This window comes from Prionailurus bengalensis, chromosome A3 (genome assembly GCF_016509475.1).
Source record: "Prionailurus bengalensis isolate Pbe53 chromosome A3, Fcat_Pben_1.1_paternal_pri, whole genome shotgun sequence".
Taxonomy (NCBI): domain Eukaryota; kingdom Metazoa; phylum Chordata; class Mammalia; order Carnivora; family Felidae; genus Prionailurus; species Prionailurus bengalensis.
In genome coordinates, this window is record NC_057354.1 from 1,468,814 (window position 1) to 1,496,281 (window position 27,468).

General features: G+C 61.0%; 2 long non-coding RNA genes across 3 annotated transcripts; one reads left to right on the forward strand and one right to left on the reverse strand.

The window, feature by feature from the left end:
• Positions 1-79: 79 nt before the first annotated feature.
• On the forward strand, positions 80-2,038 carry LOC122467182. 2 transcript variants are annotated; one of them, XR_006292849.1, is made up of 3 exons: positions 80-429; positions 1,034-1,548; positions 1,874-2,038. It is a non-coding gene; the product is annotated as an uncharacterized LOC122467182 (long non-coding RNA). The 2 variants fall into 2 exon arrangements; XR_006292850.1 differs by having other exon boundaries at positions 1,358-1,548.
• Positions 2,039-18,913: 16,875 nt separating this feature from the next.
• On the reverse strand, positions 18,914-23,899 carry LOC122467183. The gene is made up of 2 exons (XR_006292851.1): positions 20,782-23,899; positions 18,914-19,247 (listed from the first exon to the last, which is right to left on the reverse strand). It is a non-coding gene; the product is annotated as an uncharacterized LOC122467183 (long non-coding RNA).
• Between the last annotated feature and the right edge of the window lie 3,569 nt (positions 23,900-27,468).

Consider the following 27,468-nt stretch of genomic DNA (forward strand, 5'->3'; position numbering starts at 1 on the left):
CCAGCGGTGGGGAGCGGCGGGGCGGGGCGGGGCGGGGCGGGGCGGGGCGGGGCGGGGTGGGGAGCGGCGGGGCGGGGCGGGGCGGGGCGTGCCTTTCCGGCCCCCGGGTCTCTGTCGCCCCCGGCCGCTCACCGACCCCTCCCCAACCGCGACAGCCCGGCCTCCGCCGCCGCGGGTCGGAAACCTGGAGCCCAGCGGTGAAGTCCCCGGGCCGGGCGTGACTCAGACCTGAACCCGCGCGTGTGGGACCCGGGCGGTGGTGGAGGCCGTGGTGGAGGAAGTGAAGTTTCCCGCCCAACCCTTCGGAAAGGCCGCCGGGGGCCGAGGGAGTTGGGGGGGTGCCGCTCGGGGGGGCTCGCCCCGGCGGCGCATGGTGAGGCCAGCACCCTTGCCCGGCGAATCCAGCGTTCCCTGCCTGCAGCCTTCTCGGTAAAATGACCCTTCCTTAGATGGCAGCCCTTGGGCGGGGGGGGGGGGGGGGGGGGGTGGTGGTGACGGGCACCAGACACATCCCCGTGGAAAGGAGGTTCCGTCTGAATCCCTGCCCCAGCTCTCCTCGGCCTGACCTTGAACACGAGGCTTAATCTCTCTGAGCCTCCGTCGGGGGGGTGGGGGGGGGGATGACAACAGCTCCTCAAAGGTCCCTGAAGACCCTGAGCGGGATGAAAGGGAAGCGCCCTGGGGGTTGCCAAACTCCTAGAGTAACAGCACATCACGACCACAAGACTTTTTGCTTTCTGGTTGCCACAAAATGAATGTATTTTAACAGAAATCTACAAAAGTCAACCGTGTGTGTTTAAATCCTGAGGTAGGTTGGGGTAAGGGAGAAATGACCAAAGCATGACCTTAGGCCGGTGAGGGGGCGCACCCAGAGCTCGAGGTGGGTGCAACCACCCCGGAGGGAGGGAGGCTGGCGTCTTCCTGTGTGTGCAGGGGGAGGGGAGGAGAGCCGCAGCGCAGGGGGGGTGGTGGTTGCTGGGCCTTAGGGTCATGTCCACATTTGCTCGTTATTTATGAAATGCTCTGCCTTCAGAGGGCCGCCCCCAGGGTCCCCGGTTTTGCCTTTGTCCCCACGCCTGCAAGCTGGGGCAAAGTCTCGCTGCTCCGGGAGCATTAGCCTCCACTGCCCGCACTGCCCTTTAAGAGGAAAACCCAGCACCTGTGCTCCCAGCTGGAGACCGTCTCTCTGAGAGTGTGAGGCAACCTCGCTGGCCTGCCTGGAAGAGGAGGCTGTTGGGAGAAAGTGGGAGCACGGTCTCTGCCAAGATCCCCGCCCGAGGAAAGGACGGTGAGCTGGTCTGCAGACCCGGCCTCCGTGCGGAGCCTGCTGGGAGCTGACCGGAGATGCCTTTGGTAGATCGTGAGCTCCCCATCCTGGGAGTGTGTGAACAGGGCTGGCCGATGCTGTGAGAGGATGCCGTGAACGCACCTCAGATGGCAGAAGCAGCATGGGACTCACTGTTTCCAAGTTCATTTTGGATTCTACGCCTTGAAACTGTTACATACACATGATCTTCCTTTGGACGACTCCTGTATTTCACTGAAAGAGTGAGTTGCCTTTTAAAAAGGCCAATCCGTATCTTTATCGTAGAGCACGGACGCAGATAAGAGAACACGGAAAGTGGGGTTACGTTCTAGACAGATGCTACTGTCTGCTGAGCGCTCCGGCCACAGACCCTCTTGCCTGAAAAAGGGCTGGTATCAGACAGGTGTCCGAAGGGCTGTCGCTGACGAGGGGAGCCCGTCTCCTGGACGTGTGGGACGTGTGGGACGATCGGCGGGTGGGACGTGTGGGACGATCGGCGGGTGGGACAAGGAAGGGGAGAGAAGCCGGCTCCCGCTGCGACTCACTGTTGTCCCCGTGCTTGCTCAGGCACTGTCTCCATCACCCACCCCAGGGAAACACTGTCCCCAAGGCCCCCTGGGGAGCCTGGGCTCCTGGCCCTCCGCGTGGGCCCCACCAAACCCAGGGTCACATTGGACAGTCTCCTCAGCGGGGACCCTCGTCCAGGACTCATCCACAGGTGCAATTTGAAAGGTAAATCAGGAGGGAACGTTTCAGGCACATTAATGCAAAACTCGGGCCTTTGGTTCTCCAATGTTAAGCCGGTGCCTTGGTACCTCGGGAGGCCCCTGGGAGCACCTGTGTGCCCGAGACCACGCCCTATGTGGCCTGCCCAAGGGGGCAGCCAGGTGCCCCGGGGCAGGTGTCACGGGGCCGAAAGTGCTGGCCCACGCTTCACTGGCCACTGGTGCCGTGGGACTGGGCGGCGGCCTGCTCTCCAGAAGCCACCCCTGTCCTTCAGCGTGTGGGGGACGGATTAGGAGAGCAGGGACGAGGCCTTCGAGAGGTCACTCACAGAGCACAGCAGCCTTTGAGAATAAGCCAACCTGATAAAGTGCCCTGGAACATTCTGAACTCAGTTCTATTCCGGGGGGGGGGGGGGGGGGGGGGAGTGGCAGGGAGGTTTGTCTGGAGAGGAAGTAATTAGAAGGAAAAGAAAAAAAGTACCCAAGTTGCACCGGCCCCCCTGTGGTCCCGCGGAGGCCGTGCCACCGCCTGTCAGAGCCTCTCTAGGAGACTCGCAACAGACATGTTACATTTTTACGGTCGATCACCACCGTCTGGTGTCACCTCCGGAGGCACCCCAGGAAACCGAGATGTGTAAGCTCCTGCCGACCGGCACACCCTCTCTCCGTGTTCGCCCGCTGGATTTACGCACATCTCACACCTCCTCGTACGATCAGAAGCAAAGAGAGAGGGAGAAACGTTCCCTGTGTCCCAAGACAAGTTGATGGTCAAACCAGAAGTGCCCCTGACGCTCCACAGGCAGCAGATGGGGCGTCGTGTTCTTTTTAGGAGCCGCTCCTAACTGAACAGGTCGCTGCTCAGAGAAGCTGCTGTGACACTTTAGTTTCTGGTGGAGAAAGAAGGGGTCCGGGCTTTCCTGCCCGACTACACGGCCGTGTGATCTGAGGACGTCACTTGAGGACACCCAGGGCACCAAAGTTCCAGGAAAGTCCGACTCAGCAGAGACGGGGGAAGGCCCCTCTCTCTGCAGCTCCACGGCACAGGTACTCCGGGACCCGCCGAATGGCAGGTGCCAGGCTCCCGCGACCCGTGGGGTCCAGCCCTTGTCGAGACCCAGGGCCTCGGCCGCCCGGCACTTCCCTGGAAGGATCATTTGACTTTCATTGGGATCCACTTGTGCGGCCCTTCTCCGTTCGCTTCCACAGAGGCAAATGTCTGCCAGCGGGAGGGCTTCTGGAACTGCCCAGGCCTGCCCCGGGCCTGCCCTGTCGGACTGGGGTGGAGGTGGGGTCAGAAGGTCTGTTTGGCAGAGACCTCACATTCCAGAATGACCTCATGGTAGGTGAGTTGTTACTTCAGCCTCACCGATCCGCACGCGGGGCCTCCCGACGAGGCCTTGGGGAGTCCAGCCTTCCCGCTCGCCGTCGTGCCCACCCAGGTAACGCGCGTCATTTGTGAATCCTGTTAATTGGCCTGACGAGGAAGACGGTATTGCATCGAGGGTGTTTTTGTGTCGGAAACGCTTAAAGCAAACATTCAAATTATCAACAATTATTTGTAGGCCTGCTTGGGCATTTCTTCGTGTTTGATTTTGTTGGAAACCTCAGCAAATGGAGTGGGCGGGACCTTTCCCGCCACCGAGGCACTGCCCGGGGCATCTCTGCCCCTACGGCCACAGGAAGGGGCGACACAGGATGCAGGGGGCCGGGGCCTCTGCTTCTCCGTGGGGCTGGGTGGTCTGCCCCGTGCCCTTCTGGCCCCAGCCCTCCCTTGTCCAGTGTCCTTGTCCTGTCTCCCGCCCGCCTGGGCCGCAGCTCACGCCCCACAGCCCAGGCCGACCTGCCGCCTGCCGTCTCACTCCAGCCAGGACCCTCCTGCACCACAAACACCTCATGGGTCGTCCCGTCTCCGTGCCTTACACTTGCAGCGTTCTTGTTTCTGGAAGTTTCCTTCCTTGCTGACTATGGACACCTCTATCCCACCTCCTCCAGGTCCTCAAGGACCATGTCTCTCTCCGCACTCCTGGAAGCCAGATCTCCGGGCTCTGTAGGTCTTTGTTCGTGGGTGTAGGCCTCACCCTGGTACCTGCCAGGCTGCATGCTCCCTGCAGAACCTTCCAGAAATCTGGCCATCCAGCATCGACACTCAGGCTGCCAGTGAGGCACTGATGGTGTGAGGAAGGGGGGGGACACATGTTCATGAGACATGATCGCAAGGGGGCTGCCTCAGTTTCCCCAGCTGTGGGAGGCATCCTGGACATCCACAGCCTAGTGCCAGCCCCAGGGTCCCCTCTGCTTGGCATGGCTTCATCATGGTCCCAGAACTGCTACCTGGGCTGACCCCTTCAAGCCCGGTGGTTCTGTTCACTGAGTCTGGCTGAGCCACCTTCCTCCCCTACCCTGACCTTCTCAACCTCCATCCAGGACAACATGGCTCCTTCCCAGCAGACAAGCTGCAGGGCCTGAGAGCCCCCTTCCCCGGAGTCAGCTGCCAGACCTCCCCCCCACCAACCCCTGTCCTGGAAATAAGGGACAAATTCCGAACTGAGAAACAGACCTCCAGGGGCTTCTAGCTTAGTGATGGGACAGCAACAAGGTGGAGACCAGCTGCACGGCAGTTCTCAGTAAGTGCTGGGGGGCTGCTAGGAGGGAGAGACCACGTCGGGAGGCCTACCGGCCAGTGTGAAACGGCTCTGGGGTGGCTGGGGAGGGCAAAGCTGGCAGGTGCAGCGGGGAGAGCCAGGCTGTCCGCAGGCAGCTGACCTCGGGCACCGTGCACTGGCATCGGGTGGGTCTGGTGCGGGAAGGACAGCCGGCTGTAGTCACAGAGGAGGGGCCGAGATTTGCAAGGAGACAGGACGCTGAGTCTGGAGCCTGCCAGGCACGAGTCAGGTGGAGCCGTCACTGCAGGCAGGGAGACCGCCCTGAGGGGGGTCCTGGGGCCCAGGGAGACCCTCGTGGGAGGACTGAGACTTTGGGACTTCGCCTGAGGGGGGTATGTCCCTGCAGAGCCTGGCTTGGGGGGCCAAAGGACCAGGCCCTCTCCAGGCTCCCCGGCTGTGAGCAGAGAGCTGCCCGCAGAGGCCCCTGGAAGGACCACTGGGGGGAGGCCAGGAGTGAGCCCTCTGGTCCCCCAGCTTCCTTCTCCGGAGCCCTGGTGGCCACCAGGACCCCGACAGCTTGCCGACCCACCCTGCCCCGGGACGGGGGACCAGGGGGCTGGGTGAGCTCAGGTGAGTTCTCCCAACACCCGAGCCTGCTCAATGGTGAGATCTTTCCCAAAGTCTCCACGGTTCGGTGGCCTGTGGCCAGCATCCTGCAGGACTGGTGGGCACCTTCCCCATCCCGGGGTCGAAATGCGATTCTCCCGCTCGCCCAGAGGCCTGAATGTTCTATCAACCTCAGGAACACCGAGACCCAGAGGGGATTTGGAGAGCTGGCTTAATTTCCGGATCCCAGATGGCTTGCCCCGTCACAGGAAGTGGGTGGCTCGGCAAGGCCCTCCGAGGCCCCCTGCCTCCCTCACCCCGCCCCTCCCCTGGTGGTGCCTCCCCCCTCCTGCCTCCAGGCCTGCGGGACCCCTCCCTGCAGGTACACCTGAGGCTTCCCAGAAATGCTTCCTGAAAACCCTCCCACAGGCTCCTGGCTGGGCAGGGGGACCCGCTGAGGTCACCTCCGAACCCGGCCCCACATCCTCCCGTGCAGACCCCGCCCCCGCCTCCTAAGACGACCTCAGCGCCCGCTCCTCACTTCTCCCCCCTCGCTGATCACTGCCCCTCCCGGGAACGCATCCCCCCTGCCGGCCAAGGCCTTACACGCCTGACGTCCTTCTCTGCCTCCTCTGTCCCCTCACTCGTGAGGCAGGCTCGCCGTGGCCCAGGCCCCAAACCTGTGCCCGCAGCCGGCGTCCTCTGAGCTCTGCCTTCCAAGACCCATGGCTGGCCTCCCCCGTGTCCCCCCTGGGAGGGGTCCGTGTGGGTCTCTCCGGCTGACCCCCGACCACAGGCATGGCCCAGGGCCTCCTCCTTGGGCCTCGACTGGCTCCCTCCCGGTGTCCTCGTCTTGCCCAGGGACCTGTCCAGACCGTTCGGGTTCTCCAGTCTCCCGTCACCGCTGCTTGCCACTGTCCCTGCCAGCCCCCCGGTGGATCGTCGTGTATTCGGAAAACGCCAGCCTCCCGCCGTCGTTCCGGGGGCCGTGCTGGGCTCCAGTGCAGACGGCCCCCTGCACACCTCGGCGTTTCGGCCACCTCGTCCCCACCTTGTTCACGGTTGCATCCGTGCCCCTCCCCAGGGCCCCACCTCCGGGGCTCCCGGAGACCCCAGAGCCCTCGGCCAGGACGTCCCACACCCTCCGTTCGGCCCCGTTTATCCCACCCGGGTCTTGCCTCCCTTCCTCCCCGCCAGGCTTTCTTCTCCCCACCCTCCATGACTCGCGCTCCGCCTCTGCTCTGCCTCTCCGTCTCTGTCTCTGCGTCTCTGTCTCTGCGTCTCTGTCTCTGCGTCTCTGTCTCTCTGTCTCCATCTCTGTGTCTCTGTGTCTCTGTCTCTATCTCTCCATCTCTGTGTCACTGTCTCTCTCTGTGTCTCTGTCTTTCTGTCTCTGCCTCTGTCTCCATCTATGCGTCTCTCCGTCTCCGTCTCTGTCACTGTCTCTCTCTGTCTCTCCATCTCTGTTCCTGTGTCTCTGTCTCATTTGTGTCTATCTCTCTGCCTCCTCCGTTGTCTCAGGAATTTATTTATTGCCAAGGCGACGTTGCAACAGTGTCACAGGGAACGTTTAAAGGACAGAAGTTTGCTCCCGGCCCGGGACGTGAGCACAGTGGCTGGTCTTCCCTATTTTTCTTGTTTTCTCTTGGCCTCGGCCAGCGACGTGGTGGGTGAGGTACAGCTCCAGAGGCAGCCTCTCCTCAACACTGCGTCCACGCGGACACGTCCCCTGGCCGGCGTCGGCACCGTCCTCCTGCCGATGGCCACGTGCCTGTGTGCACATGTGTCCCGGGGGACGTCGGCACGGGTGGTGGGTCCCCGCCACGGCCTTCGGGGAACAGCCCGGCAGAGCCTCCTCGCTGGGGCCTGGAAGGCATGGAACCCGCACCCAGAGATGCCGGGGACCTCCCCCTGCAGCCACCACCCGGGAGCCAGGCTGGTGTCGCCGGAGGCGGGTCCGCACTACGCCCTTGTGTGGTGGGTCCCTCCAGCGCGCACCTGTTTTAGCGGAAGGTGGGGAAGGGTGACCGCTGACAGCACTGGGGCCGCAGGCGGAGGGAGGGGGGCAGCGTGACTTCTCCTGGACGCCCCCGGCTGGGTCCGTGGAGCTCATGTTCCCTTGTCTTAAGAAACCCACGAGGGCCCAGACACCGCAGAGGCCAGATGCCCCCAGTGTGGCCCCCTGGGAGCAGCCGGGGGAAGGGAACTCGGTGAACAGCCGGGGCCAGGACGCCGTGCTCCTGAGGATGGGCTCCGTCCTCCACCTTGGCGCCAGCTCCCTGGGTGGCCTCCCGCACCGGGCAATTACCACCTCAGTCACCTCCCACGCGTCTCAGTCCAGAGCCAGGCCAGCCACGGTCCTCGGGCAAGACGCCGCCCACGCGGGCGGGGGGCCGGCTCCCTCCTCCTGGCCCCCTCCTCCAACCCTCCCCCCTCCCTTCTCCCTCCCCCTCCCTCCTGTCTCCTCCACCCCTCCCCCTCCCCCTCCTCTCCCTCCTCCCTCCCTCGTCCTCCCTCCACCTGGCTCCTCACCCAGGTCACCTGGGCTCTGCCCCTCCCACCCCACCTTCGTGTCCTAGGCTGTCCTCCTCATCTATGAGCACAGCCTCCAACACGGTCCTGCCACCTCCGCTCCGACACGGGCCGCCCTCTGTCCTCGTCCGCACCCTCAGGAGGGTGCTCCCTCCTCCCCGGACCCCAGGCCGAGGACCCCCAGAGAAGGTGCCCACTCTACCCCACGCTCCACGAGGGGGCCCCGGCAGCTTCTGGTTGGGTAGAGGCCCCAGTCCCGGGAGAGGGGCCACCCCAGGTGGGCGAGCGAACCCCCTTGGCACAGAGCGCGCCTTCAGGTAGGAAATCGGCTGATGTGCCGGGAGCCACAGCTTTCGTGCGGAGACGGCGGAGGCGCAGGTGCCCGCCCACCAGGCGCCCCGGGCCCGGCTCTCGGCGGGCAAGCCCCCTTCTCCCCGCTGCTCCCGTGGGCCCGAAGTCAGCCCCTGGCCAGAAGCCCCTCCCCCACCACGGTGGACTCCCGGTTTACGCCTCGGCTGGGCGCGTGTGGGATGCTCTCTCCATGTGGGCAGGTGACGCGGAGCCTGGCGCCCGCAGGGGCCAGAGCTGCCTCTGGGCTGCCTCGGCCCAGACGTGGTTTCTCAGGCCATGTGGCGGCATCTCTCAGGAGCACACCCACCGCTCCTCTCCTTCCGGGGGCTTCTGAAAAACACACGGGCCAAGCACCGTTGGTGAGGATGGGACGTGGTGTAGCTGCCGGGGAAAATGGCGCAGCGGGTCCTCGGAAAATTCGGAACGGAATTGCCGTGTGAGCCGGCAACCCCACGTCTCGGCGTATCCCCCCGAAAGCAGGGACTCGGGGGGATCTGTGCGCACCCACGTTCACAACAGCCTTATTCGCAAGAGCCGACAGGTGGAAGCGACCCGAATGTCCGTCAACGGAGGAGCAGGCGAACAAGCTGTGTGTGTCCATACAGTGGGGTATTCGGGCTTAAGGGGGCCGACGTGGGGCAGTTGCACGGGGTGGGGTTCCAGATGGCAGGCTTCACAGTTGGCTGAGTGAGGTTGGGGCTGCCAGGCCTGATTGACTCACAGCCAGTTCCCTTGGATCAGGGAGGTGGAAAAACCCCAAGAATGTGAATAAGTATTTTCCTGACAACCTTCGTTAACTGTGTCTCTACATGGCCCGGGAGATGTTAATTTCCTTGTGTCCAGGTCTCACTCATAGTGACAGAAACACTGTCTGGGGGCGTCTCTGCCTCCTGGGTCCCCCATGTAGGGAGAGGCTCCCTCCCTTTCTAGGCAAACTAGGAAAACGATGATGGTGATGGTGAGAGTGGAGATAACGGTGATGGTGGTGATGGTGGGTCAGCAGCTGGGCATACAGCTCTGGGTTTTGAGAACAGTCAGGCTGGAGGGCCAAAATGGGATGTTGTCTGTGACACTTACGTGGTATTTATCTCAGACCAAGGCCAGGGCCCTCTGTGTGGGGTTTGCAGGGAGGAGACTGGGAAGGACGGGTGTCTGGGACACGGAGAGCGGAGGGACCTGCCTTTCTAGTCTCTTCTGACATCCCACCTCACGATCATGTGTCCCGAGCCCGGGTGGCCCTTGGCCGCACGCATGCCTGGGGACGGCAGGGCGGCCGGCCTCCTCCTCCCTCGGCACCGCTCCCCGTCCCGACCACACCCTCGGCAGGACCAGCCCCACGAGGAAGTGCATTCCAGCAGCTTTCAGCTTTCGTCCTGGGCGCTGCGGCTGGGTGGGCGGGAAGGTGGCCCGCCCAGGACCGTGCGCTGTTCCGTCCTCGTTTAGGGCAACATGAAGCCACATTAAGCTCTAAACCAGAGACTCAGAACCGCAGGATTCCGTCGTGCCCGGTGGAGCAGAGAATGCTCACTGGGCCCAGACAGTGACCGGCCCGCCGTCCCTCGCTGGGCCCAGACGGTGGCCTGGCTGCGCTCCGCACGTGGACCATGCTGTGCGCGGCTAACGCACCCGCTCCGTGTTTCGGTTCTGCACCACAGGCGGTTACCTGGAAATGGGAGGACGTTTCATGACGAAAACTGAGCTCATAAGGTGGGGATTTGCATGAAGCGTTCTTTGACCTCGTTTCTGGGGAGGAGGTAAGAGCTGGGGCGTCTACGTGGGTGACTCCAAACTGCTGGCCCGTGTGTGCCCCGTGCAATGCTGTGTCACTCTCGGTGGCTGGGAGGGACGCAGGGATGAGGGGCCGTGGGGCCAGAGTCTGACCTGTCCCGGCAGGCGGGGCGGGGGCGGGGGAGGGGGGGCTCGCCATGCCCTTGGGGGCACCGGCTGCAGCACAGTCTGCTCTTTCTGGAGAAACCGGAAGGAGTGTGGTGTGGACGGCGTTTCCCTTTTTTGATAGTCACACACTTGGGTAATAATAAAGAACTGCCCTTAAAAATATCCAAATGCAGAGTTGCCGGGAGGTTTTGTAGAAGACGAGGCGCGCTCATGGGCGCGTAGGGGCAGCATCCGCTTCTGAGGGGGGCGGTCGGCACGGGCCCACACGAACAGGTCCCCGGGCCCGGGCTTCGGCCCCGGGAGCCCCTCTGGGTGCCGTGCAGCCAGGGCAGGGGAGGAGGAGCTGGGGAGCCGCACACGAGTCCTGAGGTCTCCCGTCCAAACTGCAGACTGCCACATCCTGTCGCTCTCCACGTGGGCCCCTGGCGGGCGGAGGTGACCTCCTGCCTTGTGCCTGAAGCTGGAGGAGGGCCCCTCGCTTGGTGCGGCGTGGTTTGGGTCCGGTTCGAGGTTCATTCTGGGGGAACGGGGGCAGAGCTCGGCCACGGAGCCCCTGCCGCCTGCCCGCGGTGGGTGGGTGGGAGTCCTGAGACCTCGGGGCTGAGAAGGAGTGGCGTCTTGCTGGCCTCTCTCCCGCCTGCGGCCGGGGTCCTGAGTCTTTGGCCACCTGGGCCTGCCCCCTGGAATGTTCTGTACCTGGGAAGTGATGCTCACATGTGGCCAGAGATGCACGTGGTCTGAAGGTGGCGGGGGGGGGGGGGAGGGGGGGACAGCCAGACCTCCCAGCGCCCCACCTGCCATGGCTCTGGATGCGTCCTGGGACGGCACCCCGCCCCCACAGCCGGCGGCCCCCGCCTCCCATCAAGAGCTGCCTCTGCCCCTGCTCTGCCGGCTTCCCTTATGCTGCTGAGTCACGTCCCGGATCCCACTCTGGGCAGTTGCGACTTCTGGCTGGGTTGTCAGCAGCTGAATGTCCTTCCTGCCCCTTGACAGGAAAGTTGCAGCTCTGGAAAATTACCAGGCCAGGAAGCAAGGGAAGTTTCTGCCCTGGGGAGGCTGACAGAGGAATTTCCCAGGTTGGTCCCAGCCTGCGAGGAGAAATACTGACTCCTGGCAACCTTTATAATTTTTTTTCTTTAATTTAAGTAGGCTCAACGCCCAGCGTGGGGCTTGAACTCACGACCTCGATGTCAAAAGTGGCATGCTCCACCGACTGAGCCAGCCAGGAGCCCCACCCGGTAGCCTTTATTAGAACCAATTTCCTGATTCTGGGGCAGCCGGGAAGGCTGTGTCCCAGACTGCGCTCGTGGACCCAAGCCAGTCTGTTCAAGAGAAACTCGGTCCTTTGTGAGAGGTGGAGACTCTAAGCGGACTCCTTCCAGAAAGCACGGGAACCCCCAGTGACGGCCTGAAGTGACTAAAACACGGCCAGGAGGCACATCCCTGCCCCAGCCCTCCCTAGGCAAACTTCGTGTTCAACGCACCTGAGAGTCAGGTAAATACCGATAGCAGGTTAAATACGAGTTGAACCATTAGAACAGAAAATACAGCTGCCGAGCAGCCCAGAGAGGCTGCGGGTTCCGGGAGGGGCAGGCCCAGCACTGACTGAGCTCGCCGCCCGGCACAGGTCGTTCGCTTCTGTAGGAACCACTGATCTGGACACCCGCCTCCCCCTCTGTCTCTCTGCCGCTGGCCCGCGTGTTTGTCGCGCCCACGTGGGTGTCGCATGGCGCACAGTTCCGGGGAAGGCTCCCGAACGCTCCTGAGGAGAAGCCACTGAGGAGTTATGCACAGCTCAGCCCCGGACGCAGCACGCGAACCTGATGAGCGGAGCTGTGGACAACCCCAGCAACCTGACGGGGGCCCCCGAGCAAGGGGCTTCGAGGCCAAGTTTGATACTGAAAGAGAAAGCCGGCTGACAGAGGCACACGTGACACCCGAGGATGCCTGCAGGGTGACATCCACCCGCCTGAGCTGCTCTGCTGTCCAGCACCCACCGGGAGGGCCAGTACACAGACAGGCCTCGGTTTGCCCATCTGTAAGATGGGGACCCAGCCGCGCTGCAGGGAGAGCAAAGGAGGCTGTGCCGCCAGGGGCAGGGGCCGCGTGAGCCGTCCGCAAGGGTCCTGGGGCCACCCTCCCAGCAGGTGCTCACAGTTAAGAAACACAGACTTAGACTGTATCTCTTCCTGCTTCAAACCCTCCACGGTCCCGGGAACCTCCCCACGCTCAGCACCCACGCTCCTTCTCTCAAAGGCCACGTGAGCCTCCTGTTGCTGCTGTGACAAGTCACCGCGAGCCCAGGGCTGAAAACGACACACGGTCCCAGGGCCGAAGTCCAACCCGGCCTCACCGGGCTGCAGGTGTCCACAGGACGGAACTCCTTCCGGAGGCTCCAGGAGAGAATCCGGGTCCTTGTCTGTTCCGGCTCCTGGGGGCAGAGGCCTGGGGTGGGGGGCATGGAGTCTCCACAGAAGCACGGTGAATAGAGAAGAGTCGAGCTCTGGGCTCCTGGGGCCCTCGCTGGAGGACTTGTCGCGTCCTCCGCTCCCCATCAGAGTGGCTCTCCGAGAGCGGCCGGGTCGGCCTGGTGCGCCAGCTCACGCGGCCTTGGAGTCCTTGCTCATCCCTCAGAACGCCGAGTGTCACCTTATGGCCGTTAACCCAGGTGGGCTGCCTGCAGGCGGGGGGCTGGCAACATGGGTTTTGAAACCCCAGTCCCATTCGGCAACCACAGAGTGCTTTAATTTGACTTTAATTAGGTCAGATTTAAAAATTTTAATGACAGGGGGTGCCTGGAGGGCTCAGTCGGTTAAGCATCGACTTTGGCTCAGGTCACGATCTCACGGTTCGGGGGCTCGAGCCCCGTGTCAGGCTCTGTGCTGACAGCTCGGAGCCTGGAGCCTGGTTTGGATTCTGGGCCTCCCTCTCTCTCTGCACCTCCCCTGCTCCTGCTCTGTCTCTGCCTCTCTCTCAAAAGTGAATAAACATTAATAAAAAAAATTGTTTTTTAGGTTTTAATGACAGTTCAGTTACTGAAAACTTTTATGTATGTTTGGAACAACTTAAATAAATGGATGTCCCTTTTGGACTATAAATCTTATGAAATGTAAGTACAATCAATCATACCTGATAACAAATTTAGCGAGTGAATTGAAAAGTGCGGTGAGTGTAACAAAGACACTGGACTTTGAGGACTTCTAGAAAAAAAGGAAAGTATCCCACCAATAATTCCTTATATGGATCACATGTGTAAGTGGTAAGTTTTGGCTCTGTTGGATTAAATAAGATATTCTTTCTCTTTTCCCTTAAGACAGATCTTGCTCAGCCCAGGTAAATAAAACGTATTATTACAGTTAACTTCGCCCATTTCATGTACAAATTACCCACGTGGCTCCATTATATTTTTATTGGACTGTTTCATTCCGGGTGCGCAAAGTGTAAAAAACCGAAGCAAACGCCGGCGGTTTTGCGGCGCCACCTAGTGGAACCGCGGAGAGAGTGCGTCCTCTGGAGAGCGGGCGCGTGGGTGCCGGAGTGCGACCCCCGGGGGAGGGGGGGGCGGCGGGGGGTGAGCAGGGCTCCGTCCCCGCGCCCGAGCGGGAGTCCGGCCACCGTCGCCGCAGGGGCTGGAGGCCTTTCCTCCAAACCCCGAAGACAACTGCAAACAGCAAGGCTGGCGCAGCGGGGACCAGCCGCGTGCAGTGGCCTGGGCCACAGGTCCGGCACCAGAACCTTCCAGCGGCCCCGCTGCCCTCCGCGTCCTGTTGCAGCCTGTGGGCTCGGAGCCCGTTCCGAGCCGGGGACCGCGGGCACCGCGCCTCAGTCTCCCCTCCCGCCCCCGGCCACCTGGAGCCGCACGCGAACGGGGCACCTCGTGCCAGCGGACCCCACCTGTGCCGCCCCAGGGCCCCCCCCCCCCCCAGCCCACCGAGCGGGAGGCCAGTGCCTGCGTGGGGCTTGGGCAGGAAGCCATCCCCCTGCGGGGCTCGCAGCCCTGCGTGGGGGGGGGGGGGGGGGAGGGGGTGAGGTTCCCGCCCCCTCGGGGAAGGTCCCGGCTCGGCTTCGTCACCCTCCCCAAGGCCACTTCCGGGAGCACCGTGACCCCGCATGACTCAGCCCAGGCCTCCGCGCTCAGGAAACGGCAGGTGACACAGGGTCACAGTGAAACCACCGTGACTGTGACCCGGAGCTGGAGTGGAAACGTTTGAGGAGCCGTAAATCCTTCCTGGGAAACTCCCCGGGCTTCGCGGGGGGCCGAGCCACCAGACTCCGGCCTGTGCCGCGTTCGCGTGCGGCCCCGGGTGGCCGGGGGCGGGCGGGGAAACCGAGGGGCCGCGCCCGCGGTCCGGAAACGGACTCCGAGCCCGCGGGCTGCAACGGGCGTCCATCGGGGCCGAGAAGCCCCTGGAAAGTTCAGGCGTCCCGGGTGCGCCGAGGCGCCGCGCCCTCCTCTGCCCCCTGGAGGCCGGCGAGCCTGGGGACGCCCCCGGGAGGCACCGGCAGCCTCTCCACGCCGCGGATTCCAGGCAGCTGGCGTTCCCCGCGCCTCCCTCCCGGATCGCGGGCAGGGACCCCGGGGGACGGCGGCCTGGCTGCACGCTGCGGGGGTTTCGGTCACCGGTGTTTCCCTACGCGTGGCTTCCACCGCCCACACCGCAAGATCGCTGCGCGCAGGAGGCGGGGCGGGCCCTTCTGGAATCCCGCGCCCGCCCTTCTCTGGGAAAAGCAGGTGCTCCAGCTGACCCCACCCACCCCAGGCGCAGACACTCCCGGACCCCACAGTCCCTACAGCAAAGGCAGCACAAATGCCTCAGTCTTGCCTTAAAAACCAAACATTTTTCAAAAAGAAAGCCTGGGCTGTGCTGCTGTTGTCATCACCGTCTCGAAGGTGTGCGTCTCGACGCAGCGGCCGGACGGGTGTGGACAATGGCTGCCGTCACCCTTCCCGGTGCCCAGTCGACCCTTTCCGAGGGCTTGCCACCACCCGGCCCTGCGGAGCTGCCATCCTGGCTCGGGGAGGCGTGGCATCGAGGTCTGGCCCAGGGCCCCGTGGGGCCTGCGGGCCCTTCTTCTGGCACCTTCCCTCCCCTCCCGGGGCCGGACCCCCTCTCTGCTGGCTCTCACAGGCTGTGCGTGCAACTTGGGCATGGTTAGGGGTCTTCTCTACATATAAACGCTACCTTTCTGACAGTTTGAGAAAGAGTAGAGGGGAGGCAAACGCTCAGCCGGGTCCCCCAGCGCCGGGCTCTCTCCAGGCATATGATGCACACGCCTGCCGCCCAGAGGGAGGGGCCCCGCTCATTCATTCGCTTTGCTGTAGGCCATTGTCCAAACACGCACAGTTTACCCACTGAGTTGTTCGCGGGCACTTGGGCCCTACCACTTTGGGGCTGTTCCCAACGGCACCGCCATGCCTGCGGGAGCGGCCACACTGGCGTGCCCGCGTGTGCACTTCTGATGGAAGCGGGTGCCGCGGCGTTGTGGCTCCAGGATACGCACGTGCCTCGCCTGGATCTGTGTGATCCGTGCCAAGCAACGTTCCCTTGGAAGGAGGCTGTGTTCTTCTCGAATAAATACAGCAGCAAAACCCAGGTTAGCCGTAGCATGGGTGTTTATCAAGTCCTTCCAAAGCGGATCCCAACTCTGTGAGGTGCATCGAGGGGGCAGACACGATCACTTCTGTGGCGTCACGGATGAGGATAAAGTGAGAAGTCGGGTGGCTCGCCCTGAGTCCATCGCTAGTGAGCGCGGAGCCTGAATCCCACCCGCTGGGCGCTGGCGCTGAGGTGAACAGTCTTCGTTCCCATCACTTACCTCTCCATCACTCGCATTGCCTTGTAAAAAATCGGTTTTAATTGCAAGGGGACTATGGTAATGGTTGTCCCGCCGCGCCCCGGCTCTTTCCTCCTCTGTTATGACAATAACCCGCTTGCTAAGCGGATGCCCGTCTTCCCTGTGTTTGCAGCCCCATCCGGGTGCGTGCCTCCTTGCACTACGATCCTGAATAACTGTTGGAAGTGATTTATAGAACAAAGTCAGTGGGAACAGATAGGGGAGTCATCAGCAGGACACTGACCGGCCTGTCTTGTGATTTCTTCTGATTTGCCGCGAGTAAGTTTAGGAAGGCCCGCTGCTCACCCCGGGCACGGGTGGGGACGGCCCTGGGCCCTTGGCCGCCCGCCTGTCCGACTCTTACAGAACTGCGTGCGCATCTGCCCACTGTTTCTGGAACTCTCTTCACCCCACTCGGCCGTGCTCGGGGTTACACGCTTCGTCAGTGAGCGTTCTTTTACAGCATTTCAGTGGCTGCGTACGATTCTCCCACAACCTGCTTATGCTCGGAGACCGTTTCCAGCTTCAGGTGCTATGTGGAGCGATGGTGCTGGATGCAAATCTTCCCGCGGGAATGCATTTTTTACGGACATATTTCTATGAATTTTATTAGGATTTCGGTTCATTGTATCTAAATGCGCCCCGTTGCCTTGCCCCCACCCTAGCCTCCGTGCCGCAGGGCATAAGGGGTCTTTTCTCTGTTCTTTGGCCAGAAGTGGTTTTATGATTTAAAACATTGTTTGCCAGAAGATAAATTGAACGCCATCGATGCTTTTGTGGCATTTCTCTGACTCCAGCGAGGTGAAGCATTGGTCATGAGCTCAACCGGCTGCAGTGCAGTTTGTGAAATGCCTGTTCAAGTCTTTTGCCCATTTCTTGTGGGTGCACTTGTCCTTTAAAAATGTAGTGCATTGGGGCACCTGGGTGGCGCAGTCAGTTAAGCGTCCGACTTCAGCCAGGTCACGATCTCGCGGTCCGTGAGTTCGAGCCCCGTGTCGAGCTCTGGGCTGATGGCTCGGAGCCTGGAGCCTGTTTCCGATTCTGTGTCTCCCTCTCTCTCTGCCCCTCCCCCGTTCATGCTCTGTCTCTTTCTGTCCCAAAAATAAATAAACGTTAAAAAAAGTTAAAAAAAAATGTAGTGCTTTAAGGGCGCCTGGGTGGCTCAGTCGGTTAGGCGTCTGACTTCCACTCAGGTCATGATCTCGCAGTTCGTGAGTTGAAGTCCCTCGTCTGGCTCTGGTCTGATAGCTCAGAGCCTGGAGCCTGCTTCGGAGTCTGTGTCTCCCTCTCTCTCTGCTCCTCCCCTGCTCACGCTCTGTCTCTCTCTCTCTCTCAAAAACAAACATTTAAAAAAAATTTTTTTTTAATGTATTGCTTTATAAAATCATTACTAACCATTTGTGACATATATTGAAACACTTTCTCCTGGTTTGCCATTTGCTTCTAATTTTGGTTTATGGTAACTTTAACCATTCAGATGTTTTACGTTTTTATGTGGTCAAATATGAGTCTTTCCTTTTGTGGTGCTTGGAAAGACTCACCATCCCAGAGCAATAAAATAACTCACTGTGTCCCTGTTATTTTATCTGTCTGGCGGATTTGGGTATACGGTGACGTGACGCTTCTAAACTTTGGTTCCAACTGCACATTTAAATAATTAGCTGAGGGTCTGGCACTGGTGACCCACGATCGCAGATCGCGTGTAATTATACGGTTTGAAAGGGATAGAGGCTAATGTATTCTAGAGATCTTCATCGACAGCCCTGAATAAACTCATTTGTCCGTGTCCGTGGGGTTGGAGACAATGATTTTCCCCCAACCGGAGATCTTTCAGCTACTGGGCAGTGACCCCTGAGGTTGGGGTCTGTCTCAGGGCCACTGCCGCCCCCCACGTACACACACAAGGTCGCAGACGGAAGGGAAGAGCCCGAAGCAGCGTCCTTGCACACACGCCGGGCGTGAGTGTGGCCTGGGCTGCGTGGCTGCGTCTGGAGATCGGTCCCCAGGGGCCAGGCGGGCACCCAGGAGGGTGTGGGCCGGAGTGAAGGCCGCCTCGCACCGGGCGGAGCCGCCTGGGAGGACGCCCCTGCTCGCGACGCCGGGCTGCCTGGAAAAGACCTGACTTGTGGGATTTCATAAATCAAGATGATTTTCGTGTCGAGGGTTGAAAATTGATTAAAATCTGAGCTGTCACGTGTCGTATGGATCCGGGAGGCCGGTCTCCCTCGCGCTGTCTCTGCCAGAGTCCCGGGTATCAGCAGTTTTCCCGGAAAGCCATCTTTCCACGTTTAGCGTCGGTGCCATTACCGTGATGCCGTGGTGGCCGCGGGCCTGGCAGGCGGGGGCTCGGTGACTGGGGTTCGCACAGCTCCCGGCACTGCTCCGCTCCTGAGAACCTTGGCCGGGGGGGACCCGTAGGGCAAAAGCTGAGGCGTGCTGGCCGGATGCCTCAGGACCTCCCTGCTGCGGGGGCGGGGGCTCCCGCTGACGTCAGATCGCTGGGCCAGGTTCGCGCTGGGGCGGGGGCCTCAAAAGAGCCGACCAGTCGCTCTACCCTCGTGCCAGGCTCCCTTCCGCCCCTGACAGAGGTCGTGCGGCGTCATCACCCGCTTCCGTGAGCAGGGGCCTCGAGGGGGGCCCCCCGCGTCCACCAGCCCGCGAGTTTTGGTGACCGTGAAGCCAAGGCCCGGACCGAGTGTGGACGTCTGGCCCGTGGGCTCGTGCTTGGCCGTCACCTGACGAGGACGGGCCCTGGGCTCCCGCCGGTCCCAGAAGATTAAGGGGGACGGGAAACCGTCATCCTTTTCGTGGCCGAGGGCTCTCAAGCCCGACTGCGTGTCTGCCCACACAACCCCTGCCCGTTCATCCTCGGGCGGCCCGGGAACCTGTATTTTTCTCGCCGTGGGATTTTGTGCTGCGTGGACTGCTTGCACACGTAACAAAGTTCCAGACCCACGCGGGGCGGCCGCACGCCTCCCAGCCCCTCCCTTCTTCTAGAGCTGAAACGTGTAACATCAAACCGAAGGCTCGCTGGTGTCTGCAAAACCGTATCTCCTCAGTAAATTTTCAAGTTGTGATTTATTTTTCTCCTTCCTGTTTTAAACACACATGGAAAATTTTAGAAGGGTTTCAATTTACAGAAATGCTGCAAAGAGAGGGTGGCGAGTCCCCACGTGCCCCCAGCCAGATGCCCTGCCGCTCCCGTCTTGGGTCACGATGGTACGTTTGTCACAGGGAAGGAGCGTGTGAACCCGTGATGGGAAATGGGCTTTGCTGACGTCCCACTGTCCTCCTTCTGTGCCAGGACCACATGACGCTTGGTCACCACGTCTCCTCGGGCCCCTCTCGGCTGGGACACTCTTGGACTTTCCTTGTTTTTGGCGACCTTGGCAGCTGTAAGGAGGATTGGACCGGTGTTTTGTAGAATGTCCCTCAAGTTGGATTTGTCAGAGGCTTTTCTCACGATGGGGTCATGGCATCTTCTCCGCTGCCTGGCGTGGGCCCAGCGAGCCCGCGCCGCCCCATCCTGCCCCTTCAGCTTGAACACAGGCTGGCCGGCCTCCCTCGGTTGCAGGTGGTGGAAAACACAACCCGGAAGGTCAGGGCAGGCTGATTTCAGGTACGGCTTGATCAAGGGTTTAGAAGGTGTGGTGCCTGGGTGGCTCAGTCGGTTGAGCGTCCGACTTCATCTCAGGTCACGATCTCCCAGCTTGTGGGTTCGAGCCCCGCGTCGGGCTCTGTGCTGACAGCTCGGAGCCTGGAGCCTGTTCGGCTTCTGTGTCTCCCTCTCTCTGTGCCCCTCCCCTGCTCATGCTCTGTCTCTCTCTCTCAAAAATAAACATTTTATTTAAAAAGGATTTAAAATATGTTGCCAAGATGAGATTTCTCCTCTCTCTGTCCCACCCACATCAGCTCTGTCCTCAAGAACCCATTTCACTGACATGGATGCAGTCCCCGAATCACCCCCCTCCCCAGGGTCACGTGCCCGCCCTGGATGGCAGCCAGGCAGCCGAGCCTGTAACACGTGGGCTAGAGGGGCAGCGGTGGATCCCCAAGGCAAAACCAGTCCACCACCGTAAGAGGGGGGCCCTCCACTAAGGTCTTCTGCAGCGGGGAAGGGATTCCCAGCAGCCCTGGCCCCACTGGGCCTGCAGCCCAGAACTCTGCTGAGGAGGCCATGAGGAGGCAGGGGTAGGACATGTGCCCTCAGCCCCGACGTCTGCCCCAGTGGCGGGATGGCAGACGGTGTCTCGCGCTTGCATTAAGGCCAAACAATGAGTGGTCCCGTTTAGAAAAGGGTGTCACCCGACAGCGCTCTGTTCCTCACTCGCGAAATCATGGCAGCGAGGCTCGAGCCTCCACGAGTGTCTTAGAAGGCTGCTACCACAGGTGTGGGGAAGAACCTTCTGGAAGAGGGCGCTTTCGCTGCACTTCTCCAAAGTGGAAAAGTGTGAATTTCCCTGGGACACCAGCCTATTAGGAGGCCACAGCGTGACCTCAGAGAAGTGCGGATGGTAAGTACGAGAAATGTCATTCAGAAGGGCCACTGTGGGCTCCCCCAGCCACCCGCTGGGCTCCCTGACCACTCACCCCTGTGGTCCGCCGGATATGGAGCTGGGCCTGTATGTCCCCCCTGCCCCGTGAGGACAAGGACCGGCCTGCGGGGCAACCTGGCCCAGAGCCTGGGCGAGTGCCAACCCCAGGAGTGGACGACAGGCCATCTCCGAGAGATGCTGAAGTGCAGGGGTGGCTGGGGAGGGACATCGGACCCCAACAGGGTCCCAGGTGGGGGCGTGATGGGAGCTGGCAGGTGTCCGGGGCCGAAGGGTCCGTCAGTTCCATCTTCCCTCTCCACCCGCCCACTCCACGTCTGTCCGTCCCACCCTGCCTCTCCCCTGCCCGCCCCTGAGCCTCTCCCGGATCTTACCCTCTGCAGACAGGGTTGTGAGTCGGTGCCTGGAGCTGGCTACACTGGGGTTGCTCTGGACACTGAGCACTGTCGGTGCAGGAGACTGGCCCTGGGGAGCGTCCAGGACAGGAGGGGGCGCTGAGCATAGAGCCTGCTGCGGGGGGAGGAGTGAGGGGCTCGGAGCATTGCCCGGCACTGAAAGGAAACCAGGGGGCATGGCTGGTGGGGCAGGAGCGCCCTGGAGGCCCCGCCACCCTGCAGTCCCGAGTCCTAAACAGCTTCAGGGCCTGTGCCTCCAGGATCGAGGCCAGCAGGGCTTTCCCCCTAGCCACCCCCCACCCCGCCCCGCCTCCCCCCACCCCGCGCTCTCCGCTGCCCTGCCCTCTGACTCCAGCCTGGGCTGAGACCCTGCCCTCCTTCCGCCTCCCTCACTGCTGGGCCAGGATGGGCAGCGTGTGACCTGCTGTGACCTACAGGTCTGCCCGGGCTGGTGGGGCAGGGGCGCTTACCTGGGACACCCGGCGGGGGGCTGCGGGAGAGTCTGACCTGTGTTGGCTCAGCCTGCTGTGTGCACACGTCCCACGTCCAGGCTCTGAGCCGGGGGTCCCCGGCTCCCAATCTGGTCCTGAGCCAACCTCGGGGGGGGGGGCACATGTTCCTACAGGTGTCCCCTTGGGTGTCCCCCCGACGCCCAGGGTACATGGTTGAAGAATCACGCTCCTGCTGAGCACAGACCTTGGAAATGGAAGGAACAGAGAGCCCAGCCAGTTGGTGGGACCGTGGTGGAACTGGGGCCCTTTTAGTGGCTCAGCGCCCACCCCCACCCAGGAAGGAGGTCCCTGTGTGGCTTGTCCGAGCCCTGGCCCACAGACTCTGAGAGCAACACACGAGGTCGTCTTACAACCTGAGTCTCGGTGCTTGTGATGTGGTAGTCCTGGGAACAACGTTTGAGGTCTGGGGGCAGGCCCTGGGACATCTGGGGGCTGATCCCGGTGGGCTGTCGGGGGAGGCCCTGGGGGTCTTACAGTGGCACTTGCTAGACAAGCATCTCCTGCAGCAGCCTAGCTGACATCCTTTGGTTGAAGCAAATATTGGCCTTGGGGGCTCACCTCCCTCCAACCTCGCCCACACGTGCTCTGGGTACATGGTGCATCTCCTGCCACAGGGCCTTTGCACACGTAGGTCTGGCCTTGGGGAAATCTCCCCTCACCCCGCATGGGTGAGGGCCTCCATTACCCACTGCCCCTGTGCCCCCAAACTCTTCCTGTTCCCATCAGGTCTGTGCCTACTGTTTCCTGCTGGGGACATTATCTGACACATAATAGGACCTTACTTTGTATTTGTGAATAAAAAGTGAATGGGGTGACATTCATGCGGCCCGAGCGCCCAGTCCCTCCGTGTCTGTGGTTGAACGTGGGCCCCGCCCTCCCACCTGGCCTCCGGAGCTCACGGCGCAGAGGAGCTGGGCCCCCCAGGCTCTCCGCTGCCAGGATGTGACCTCCCCCCACCACGCTGTGAGTCCTCAGTCCGTGGCTGACCTCTTCGTTGAGATCCTGAACCTGAGAATTCTCAAGACACTGCCTTCTCCCCTCTCCCCTAAGACAGCTAACCCCTGGGACGAGAGCTTCCTGCCGAAATCCCAAAGAGCCCGTTTTATAGGCTTCTTTTATTTGCAAGCACTCTCTGGAAAGCTGACCTTTAGGACTCACTTTCCCCTCTACCGTTCAAAGTTTGAAGTCTGCACACATGGGTCGCTGAAGGGAATGTGGTTTGTCACACTGGATCAGGACAGGGGCCCCCTCGGGCTGTGTGACCCCAGCAGGTGTGCCGAGGGCTCTGTGGGGGGCGGGGGAGTTCCCTGGTCACCCGTCACCGCAAAGGTGAGAACGTAACTACCCGTGAGCAGACCCACATCGTGCAGCCGGCCCGGCCCAGGGTCCCCAGAGAGGAGACGGGGGTGGGGGGGGCTGAGGCACGGGATTCCCGGGGGGCTGCAGAGGGGAGCTCGGGGGTGGCGTGGGGAGGGGGCCCAGACGCACTGGCGGGGCCCCGGGGCAGCCAGTGATCTCATCAGAGCAGATCAGAGGGTTCCACCCAGGTGCGGGGTGGGGTGCTGTGTGTCCGTGACAAGGGGGGAGGGAAGGGGGGCAGGGCTGCCTGGGGGTGCTCTCGCCCGCAGGAGACCCAGGCGGGGGAGCCCCGACGGGGGGTGCGGGAGCTGGCAGAGTGGGCTGGGACACGGGTTGAGGGGAGCCCCTGAGATCGCTAGCGGACGGGCCAGCGGGAGCCGGATGCTCAGGCCTTGAGTTCGGAGGCAAGAGTAAGGGTGACGACAACTGGGGGACAGATGCCGGCTGGTGCTGATGGGGGCTGACGGGGCTGCAGCTGTGGAGAAGGACGGCCCTGGCCCCAAGGGAACGCTGCCCGGGGGACGTGGCCTTATTCTAGACTCGGGGGCGGGGGGATGCCCAGGTCCTTCCTGACCTCACTATTCTCCCCAAAAAGGGACAGCAGATCTGGAGGGACTGTAGTGTGTGGGTGGCCCAGGTTGCAGCCTCCAGATGGCCAGTGTGTGGTTTGGGGCCGCGGGCCCTCGCTGTCCCCTCTTCCCGGCTCCTGCTGGTGGGGGCCAGGGAGGGGCCCGCAGGGGAGGTGGGCTCGTAGTGAACAGGCAGGGAGGGGCCAGGTTCACCCCCATCCGGATGTGCCCTCCGTCCCGGCCTGCCCACCGTCCCTCGGAGGCTGGGCAGGTCCTACAGGGGGGGCATGGCCCGCACGTGTGTGCGCACTGTGGCTGCCACACCGTCCCCGCCCGGCCGCCGCGTGACGGGGATTGCGTCCGCGTCCGCACAGAGCCTCGCCCGCGCTGGCACACTCAGGGGACGCTTTAGCCAAAGGCCATTAAGCTGTCACGCTCCATATGTCTCACGTCCTTCTTCCTGCCCCGTGTGCATGCGACGCCTCTGCCTCCCGTCTCCTCCTCTGCACTGAGTCACCGCCGTCCGGCCAGACCGCCCCCAGCTCTGAGCTCACCGGCCCCGCCATCAGCGAGCCGCCCCGGAGCGGCGGGGTGGGGCCGAAGAGACCGGGTCCTTCCTGCAAGGACTCAGCCGGCCCAAGCGGCTGGAGGAGCTCAGAGAACTCGGGGCCGGGGCAGTGCCTCCGTGTGACGACGGAGCGGGGACGAGGTCCGGAGGCCCCGGCTCAGGTTTCGAGTCCGGCCCTGCCTCCCGTCCCCACGGCCGTGGGTGTGCCGCTCCGGGCTGCCCGCGTCTGAGGATGCCGGCCAGACGTGTCGACACGAGGGGGCCGATCCCCACTCCACCTGACCCGGCCTCTGGCCGCAGCCTCCCCACCAGTTGCGGGACAGCTCCGGCCAACTGCCAGGAAAAGAGTCCTCACCACCTGCCTGAGCTGCCAGCACCGCCCGGGGGAGGGGGGGGGTGGGAGGGTGGGGAGGGGGCCCGCACCCAGCGGGGGCCCACGCTCACTCGCCCTCAGGCCTCAGAAAGATCCTCCTGCAAGCGTCACGGGCAGGAAACCCTCGAAGGAGCACAGAGGTGGCGTCTCCCACGCGGCCAAGGTGCGGATTGGGCTACAGCCCATCCCTCCACTAATCACAACGGAAATCCATGCAAAATGCAAACGAAAACTTCTGCCGAGGACGCGGTGAAGTGCGCAGAACTTCTGGGTTTTCCCGGCGGCTCTGCCCAGGAGGCGAGGCCCGGCCTCGGGTCAGCGCGGCCACGCGAGAGGCTCTGATTGTGATAGAAACCCTCCCCTTTCCAGGGAGAGAAACAGGGAGAAGGGCTCCTGCGGGCCAGGGGGGGCGAGGACCGGGGGGGGAGGGAGCCGACAAGAGGGTCCCCTAGTTCCGTGTCTGGCCCCGCACCCACCTCAGAACAGCCCCGGAGGGTGTGAGGCCCACAGAAGGCGAGGTGAACCCGCCTCCACGCCACGAATGCCAGCATCTCCAGAGGATTAAAACAGGACCCGGCATCTATGCAGCACGGCATTCCAGTGCTCACGATGTGAAACAAAATCGCTCGACAGAAACCAGGAAAATGGGGGCCCCCGGGCGACTCGGTCGGTTAAGCGTCTGACCCTTGATTTCGGCTCAGGTCGTGATCTCACGATTCTTTTTTTTTTTTTTTTTTTTAATTTTTTTTTCAACGTTTATTTATTTTTGGGACAGAGAGAGACAGAGCATGAACGGGGGAGGGGCAGAGAGAGAGGGAGACACAGAATCCGAAACAGACTCCAGGCTCTGAGCCATCAGCCCAGAGCCCGACGCGGGGCTCGAACTCACGGACCGCGAGATCGTGACCTGGCTGAAGTCGGACGCTTAACCGACTGCGCCACCCAGGCGCCCCATGATCTCACGATTCTTAAGATCGAGCCCCATGTCGAGCTCTGTGCTGACAGCATGCAGGCTGCTTGGGATTCTCTCTCTCTCCCTCTCTCTCTGCCCCTCCGCTCTCCTCTCTCTCAAAATAAATAAATAAACACACAAAAACAAAAAACAGGAAAAAGATCAATCCTCAGGAGGAGGGACGATGGATGGCCAGATGCCAGTCCTGGGTATGACCAGGTACTTACAGCTGGCGTCCTGACTGTTTTGTGAGACCTCTGTCTCTCTCTCTCTCTCTCTTTCTCACACACACACACACACACACACACACACACTGTATGATAAGAAATTAATAAGAATTCTCAGCAGAGAGGTAGGAAACATAAAAAACAAATGAGTATTTTCGAATCCAAAAATGCCAGACCTGAAACCCCCTGATGGAGTTGAGAGCAGAACAGGGATGAAAGAGAAAGCCAGTGAACTTGAAGATGAGCAGAGAAGACCCCATCCGGAGAAGAGAGACAGGAAGTGACAGCTGAGTGGAGGCTCAGGGGCCAGCGGGCACGACCTCAGAAAGTCCAGGCGGAGGGAAGAAAGGTGGGGAAGGGATTCAAAGGAATAGGGGCGGGAAACATCCCCAATTTGGTGAGAGAAACGTGTCAAAACGTTTAAGAAGCTCAGAGAATCCCAAAGAGGATGAGCTTAAAGAAAACCACACTGAGAAACATAATAATCCCTGAAAACCAAAGAAAACATCCTGGAGGCAGCTAGAGAGAAACGACACGTTGCAGTCACCGTCCGGTGATTCAGTCGCCACACGTCGCGGGGACGAGGCGCAGGGAAGCGGCGCCTGGAATGCGGAAAGACAAGGGCTTTGGCCGAGTTTCATTTCCGGTGACTACCTCTTTCAGGAATGAAGGTAAAGATCATCCCAGGTGAAAGAAGCCCGAGAGGATCCCCCAGCGCAGACCGTCTGCTCCCGAAATGGCGCGGGGGCTCCCCAGGCTGGTGGCGAGCAGCGCCAGGGAGGGGTGGGGTGGGGGGAGCCGCCTTCACAACAGAAATGTGGTTCCCTGAGTAAACACAGGAGTCTGCTTCCCTCCCCCTTTGAAAAACTGGTCGCACTGCGGTGAGATGGTCAGCCCTCGTCGAGGACACACGGGCGGCAACCGCGAAGGCCAGCGGGGCCGGGGCGGGGGGTGGGGGGACGCGCCGGGACCCGCAAGCCCGCTCTATTTTACGGGAGGGGGTAAAGACGCAGGGTACTGACAGTGAAAATGACAGAAGAAGAGACAGCCGAAACGCCGGCGAATGCCTGACCACGCCATACTAAGCAAAATATTCGTTACAACAAATAAACGAACCCAGAGGAGAGAGGCAGAAAACAAAGGAGAAGACGACAGACCTAAACTCAGCCATGTGGATAATTACATCAAGGGTTAATGGGTTAAACATTCCCATTAAAAGGCAGAGACCAGGGCACCTGGTGGCTCGGCCGGTTAAGGGTCCGACTCGTGGTTTCGGCTCAGGTCGTGATCTCATGGTTGGTGAGTCTGAGCCCCGGGTTGGGGGCTCAAATCCCTGCTTGGGATTCTCTCTCTCTCCCTCTCTCTCTCTCTCTCTCTCAAAATAAATAAATAAACTTAAAAAAACTAAAAACTAAAATAAAACGAACACGAAGTTAGCCTTCCCACGTGTGCTGGCATCTCCACTACGGCATTAACGTGCGTTTGTCTGATAATTAAGGATCCTGAACATATTTTCAGGTGCTCACTTGCCGCCCATATACCTTCTTGGAGGAAGCGTCTGCTCAAATCTGTTGCTCATTTTAAAAGCTGGGCTGTTTATGACCGAGTTTTGAGACCCCTTTATACATTCGGAATTCCAGTTCCTTATCGGGTAATGGGAAGGGCAAATGTTTTCTCCCCGTCAGCTCCTCTGTTCCTTGTCTCAACTGCCACAGAAAAAGCTGAAGTTCTTAATTTTTATTAAGTTCAATTTACAAATTTGCTTTTTTATGGATCACTGCTCTTAAGTGTCATATCTAAAATCTTTGCCTAACCCAAGGTCACAAGAATTTCCTTTTCCGTCTTCCAGGAGTTTTATGGTTGCAGACTTTCTGTTTAGGTCAATGAACCAATTTGAATTAATTTTTGTATGCACTGCAGTGTGTCGGTCAAGATTCTTTTCTTTTCTTTCTTTTTTTTTTTTTTCCGTATGAATATCTGATCGTTCCAGCCCCATTTGTTAAAAAGACTCTCTTTTCTCTGCTGTATTGTCTTCGAATCTTCACTGAAATCAATTGACCACGTGTCTGAGGGTCCAGGTGTCTATCGTGTCATAAATACCACAGG